Raw genomic sequence first — 6000 nt, forward strand, 5'->3', positions numbered from 1 at the left:
GCTATTGCAACACTTGCTACATGAAAGTAGACGTTGGTTCTGAGGGATTAAAAAAGAATACATTTTGATACTTTGAAATAGATTAAAAGTTGGTTAAAATATCAATACATCCTTTATTACATTACATAGCCGTTTCAAAAATATTACAAGCAAAATTATAGCCGATTTTTAATGATCTGTTTTGTACTGCAGGAAGAATTCGTTTTTTTTTTTTTTTTTTTTTTTTGGGGGGGGGGGGGGGGGTAATTTAAACACTTTTACCTGTTTGCAGTTACGTAACTAAAAATTGGGATGAAGAGGGGGGGGGGGGGGGGGGCTACAGGGTAATTAGCATAAGTATTTGGTGTGCTTTCAGCCCTCAGACCAGATATGATTTGAAATTTAAAAGAAAGAAGAAGAAGATAATGAAGAAAGACAAAGACGACTATGAGAAGAAGAAGATAATAATGAAAAAGGAAGAAGAGAAATAATGAACAAAAGGAAGAAGAAAAAAAGGAAAGAGTGATCTGTGACAAACAGTAAGATTATGAGTCTTTCACTATTTCTCCCTGAACAGAAAAGAAAGGAGGTTTGAAAGCAAAGCAGAGACAGAAACGTGAACCTAGCGAGGAAGCCAAGAAGTCTAACAGCTCTGAACATGCACAACAGTCTCCACGTGGAAACCTACGAAGCAACAAAGACTTGTATGAAGGTAAACATGGCATATCATGGCATATAGCGACCGCCCAAGGGAAACACAAAAAGTGGTCTTTGTAGACAGGTTCCTTCAGTGCATGTTTCAATGAGAAACCATTTTCAAGGGAATCAAAAATGTAGTCTTTGTAGACAGGTGGTCACTAAAGCAGGTTTGACTGATTGGAAAGACTCACGAGAAATGACCTAAAGGTAAAGTCTCAGAGAAATTCTGTTCCGATTATGTCATTGTAGTATGTGCACATTCAATAGGGGATGGTCAAGCCTATTGATATCAATTACTTTTGCAATCAGGTTTTAATAGATTCAAACCTAAGAAGATTTCTTTTGAGATGGTTGATGTGGCATCAAAATAGTTTATGATGTGTAACAAATCCAAGAAACATATGTATATGTTCTTATAGAGCTCCGCCTCATTACAATTGCAGCATGTCTGTATCAAGGAAATTGCTGTATAAAGTCACCATTATTTAGGGCTATTGCAACAATTACTACATGAAGGTACACATTTGTTCTTAGGGATTCAAAATGTGTTGTTGTTGATATTTTGAAATAGATTAAGTTGGTCAAAATGTCAGTTCATCCCTTATTAAAATACCTAGCCTTTTCACAAATATAACAAGCAAGATCTGTTAGATTCTGTCAAGTCCCCTTTATCATTGATGTGAAGACCGATAGCCTACTTTGAATGATCTGTTTTGGGCTGCAGCCAGAATTTCATTGAGGTACCCATGTGATCATAATTTGTCGACTTGACTGTACTCTCACATTTTTCTTCACCCTAATTAAGTTATCTGTCTCTGTCTCATTTTCTCTTTGGATATTCAGACGAAGAAGAGGGTATATCATCCCATGAACGCAGGAGAAGGATTCACACATCTCCACAAAGCGACACGTCCTGCAAGGATCATGATCATACCAAACACCAAAACAAAGAAGACAACGAACACGACTATTTTCATGGAAACGTGTCCATACTACACCCTTCATCGGCTTCCCTTCAAGCAATCACAGACCTGCAGGTGCACACCCGGGGCACCAGTTTGTTTGAAGATCTAGGGGAACGTTCCAATAGCCAGGACGACATTGGATGGGCAAAAGATGGCTTTCTTGAAGACAGCACCCTCAGGCAGGCAATCCTACTCCGCAACCAAGCGCTTTTATACAACACAAGCTCAAACAACACAACCGCAGTTCCATCAAATAACCAAGGTCAAGTCAAGGTCGTGGAGAAGGTTACAAAAATAAAGAAATCTCTGGAAGCGAGTGCTGATGAATCAGTTAGAGAGACAGAAGGAAATCTTGATCGCAAGCTGAGAGACATAGTGGAGAAGAAGCTTGGGCAGCCGCAGGACATACGATCGGTAACGTGGCAAGATGTTGTGCCTCATCTTGGAGCAAAGAAGGCAAAGACATCACGAAAAAATCAGACTCTGAAAACCCCTCAGTTGAATCCTATCAAGGATCCAAAAAGCCAGTTAAGTATCGGATCCAAGGCGTTGATGCACCCGCGAAAGAATCAAAAGAAAAAGCATCCTAGAGACCATACGAACTGCATCTCCACGATCCCAGAAACACCTCCCGAAGACCAATGCAGCGCCAAGATCGATAAACAGAACCTCCCTCCCATAGAGCCACAAACTCTAGCCATCAATTTCGGAACAAGGACATCCAAGTCTCTGGGTGCCTCACCGGAGAAGGAAGTGCAAGAAGTGCCTAACCTCATCCTGGACGCTGCTATGCTCTCCAGGTCCCCAAAGTTTGCCAAGATGTTCTCGTTGCCAGTCTACAAGACATGGTTTCCTTCGAGTGACCAAACCGGAAAGGAGGACAACTTTGAGGGGCACATTGATGGGAGAAAGGTTGATCCAAAAGGCCATTTAGAGATGGGTCCAAATGAGGACCAGCAAGAAAATCCTGCAGAGCCTCCGAGCAAACCTAAATGAAAAGCCGGCTTTGATAATTTTTAAGGAATCAAGAGGCGTCGATCACTCTGTCAGAGCTTTTCTAACCCCTCGTGAATATATATGGCAGAGCATTGGCAGTCAACCTCCCCTGGAAGAATTCAGGTTTGGTGATGGTGGCTTGTACATGTAAGAGGTATTTACTAAAAACGTCAAAAGAGGTGTTGCTCTATCATCAAATAAGGGAGAACGTTGTGTTGTTACATTCTTTAACATCACTGCAGATTTAGTGGTGGCGATATTGTAGAGGACACATTTACTCATACATCAAAAGAGGAGTTGCTCTGTAGGAGCTTTTCCAAAATTAATTCAGCAAATGAAAAACTGAGAACATTGTGTGTAATTTCTTAATAAGCAGTGCATTTTTTTTTGTTAATGGTGGCGCTATATTGTTCAATTACTCACAGGATAAAAGAGGAACTGCTCTGCCAGACATTTTTCTAACCTGTGAACCGCTGATTGAAAAGATGAAGAAGATTAATTTAGTCATCAAACCCTTCCCTGAGTTCCTGCAGTAAAAAGGGCATGGGCCCATTAACCCAAGGTATAGGCATATGAGGCGAACGGGGGGGGGGGGGGGGGGGGGCAGGGGGCTGTGGACCAATCAAGGATATGAAAACTGAAACAAATATTTGGGCAACATTCATCTTCTATTCGGTTAGCGAGGTGATATAGTTTTTACATCTCAACTTTGGACGACCATATTAATTTATATTACATAAAGATTTGGATTGCTAAAAAATTGATAACTGATATTTAGACAGATGCCACCCCCCTTCCCCCACCCCCTTCCTCCAAAATAATGTCTTGAGGCCAGATCATACATGGAGCTCAGAAAATTAGTAGGTTGTAGTGTTGAACATGAAATTTCAATATATACATGTATACATGTTTGGGTGACAATCTGTTATTTAAGAACAAGATTATCTGCTCAGAACATGATATCTATAGGGGAAGTCCACCCTAACATTTAGTTGGTTTTGATGAGGGCAGAAAAATGAGAGAAACAAAGTCGCGAAAGTTTCAGCAATATCCGATTAAAAAAAGTTATGCCTTTTTGAAGTTGTCATCAGTGAAACACAAGTTGGCAACAGATGATGTATACGTTGCTCAAACTGTCATTGTTTCTCTCATTTTTCTGCTTATGTATATTAAAAATGTAATATCAGGGGGGGGGGATTTCCCCTTAAATTAATAACTTTCTTGTTTTTAATGAGAAATTACTCAAACTGTCACCGACCTGTTTCTCTCATTTTTCTGCTTAATATATTAAAAACAAAGCAATATCAGGGTGAAGTTCCACTTTAGTAGAGAGATGGGTGATGCTGTATGGATTCATGTATGTGACTGAATTCTCTGCCAATTGCAGATCGAGGGGTCAGTGACACAAAGACGTAACTCCATTTTGGCCATTTTGAGAAAAAAATGGTTTAAGTGTCACTGAGCACTAGGACCTTAAATACTTAAGTCTATGTTTCACTAGCCATTGACTTCAAAGGGGGTGTTGGGTGGAGTTAAGTCTTTGTGTTTCCTGGAAAGCCCACATTTCTCTGAACATTTTGCTATGAAATACTCATTTTGGCAAAATATGGAGTTACGTCTTTGTGTCACTGAACCCTCGATAAGAACTAGCATGGGTATTATTTCGAGGAGGATCCTGGCCTTTCTTTGTGTAGTTGGATAATAAATTATTAAAAATACCATGGCCATCAAGTAAGTTAAGGGCTACGTTTCATAAAACTTGTTATCAATAGCAATTAAGGTACAATAATTGTTATAAGATAATAAAATCCTTATGTTTCATGACTTTACATTTTTAGCTATGAGTAGGTAATTTGGCAGTTGTTTTAATAACAAGATTTATCATAATCATATAGGACTCTGGTTAATGGAATTATATGTATTGATGTATTTTCTTATGCAATGTTTAACCGCATGGTTGTACATGTTATTTAAAAACATATGTAATAAATACAAATAAAATAAAACAGAGAACAAATGTTGTTTGATTTTTGTAGACATTTATTCATCTCTACCCTCAACATTTTACTTTTGTTATACTGTTTTCACATTGGCAAAATTTTGCCTAACCCCGTACTATAGGTGGGGTAAAAGAGTGGTCTTAGCCCCACCTATAGTACGGGGTTAGCTGGCCCTGCAAAATAGCAGGGCTACCCCCCCCCCCCCCAATTGTGGTGCTGACTCCGCAATTGCGGTGCCAATCAAATGAAGGAGAACAGAAACGAAAAAATAGTCCGGGACTACGTAATGGAGCGAATTAATTAATATTAACGCTATGCAGCTACGGGGCTAACGAATTGCAGTGAGAAAAGCCAAACAAGTTAGTCCGGGTTAGGGATAGTACGGGTCTAAGCAAAACAAGTGTGAAAAGAGAAGAATAAAGTTCGGAATTAGTTTAAAATATTGACAGTGGCGCAGTTGTCGATAGAGCACGTGTTATAAAACCAACAGTCCACGTGTCTTGTATTCTTTGAGCAGATACATAACCATATCTTCATAACCTATTACATATATTTTGATAATAATATTCTGAGTTAAAAATTATTCCAAAATTAAATATCATATCAGGAACATCTTGAAAATAGGCAGGTGTCTTGTATTCTTTGAGCAAATATAACATAACCATATCTTCATAACCTATTACATATATTTTGATAATAATATTCTAAGATAAATATTATTCCAAAATTGAATATCATATTAGGAACATCTAAAGAATAGGCACGTGTCTTGTATTCTTTGAGCGAATATGACATAACCATATTTTCATAACCTATTATTTTGATAATAATATTTCTGAGATAAAAATTATTCCAAAATTGACTATCATATCAGGAACATCTTGGGAATAGACAGGTGTCATTGTTTGGTGAATGGTTTTGATGTAGGCCTATGTTAGAAGGTGAGTGTGTTAAAGTTCACTGGTTATTGCACGAAGGCCATCGACTTCACAATAGACGGCAAATCGGCGTGTTGGCTCAGTCAGTAGAGCGTCCGCCTCACAACCGGGAGGTCTTGGGTTCGAATCCCGGCCGCGTCATACCAAAAGACGTTGGGAGTTGTTGCTACCTTGTTTGGCGTTCAACAATAAGGGATAGAGCAACGTCGATCTGGCGCTGCTCAGTGGCTGCCGGGCTCACGATCAATTGGGCAAAAAAAAAATTCCGTTTCGGTTTAATAAATTTGGAGTGGACTATTAGGCTATTATTATTATTATTATTATTATTATTAAAATATTCAAGGTAGTAGCAAATTAATGAGTGAGCAAAGCGGACGAGCAAAAAAAAACGAAAACTTTGTTATGGTTAAAATGTCATTTCAT

General features: G+C 38.8%; 1 non-coding gene across 1 annotated transcript; it reads left to right on the forward strand.

Annotated features, from left to right (window-relative positions):
* Positions 1–5645: 5645 nt before the first annotated feature.
* On the forward strand, positions 5646–5718 carry TRNAV-CAC. Its single transcript has one exon. It is a non-coding gene; the product is annotated as a tRNA-Val (tRNA).
* The last annotated feature ends 282 nt before the right edge of the window (positions 5719–6000 follow it).

This window comes from Strongylocentrotus purpuratus, unplaced genomic scaffold, assembly GCF_000002235.5.
Source record: "Strongylocentrotus purpuratus isolate Spur 01 unplaced genomic scaffold, Spur_5.0 spur5_scaffold_18, whole genome shotgun sequence".
NCBI lineage: Eukaryota > Metazoa > Echinodermata > Echinoidea > Camarodonta > Strongylocentrotidae > Strongylocentrotus > Strongylocentrotus purpuratus.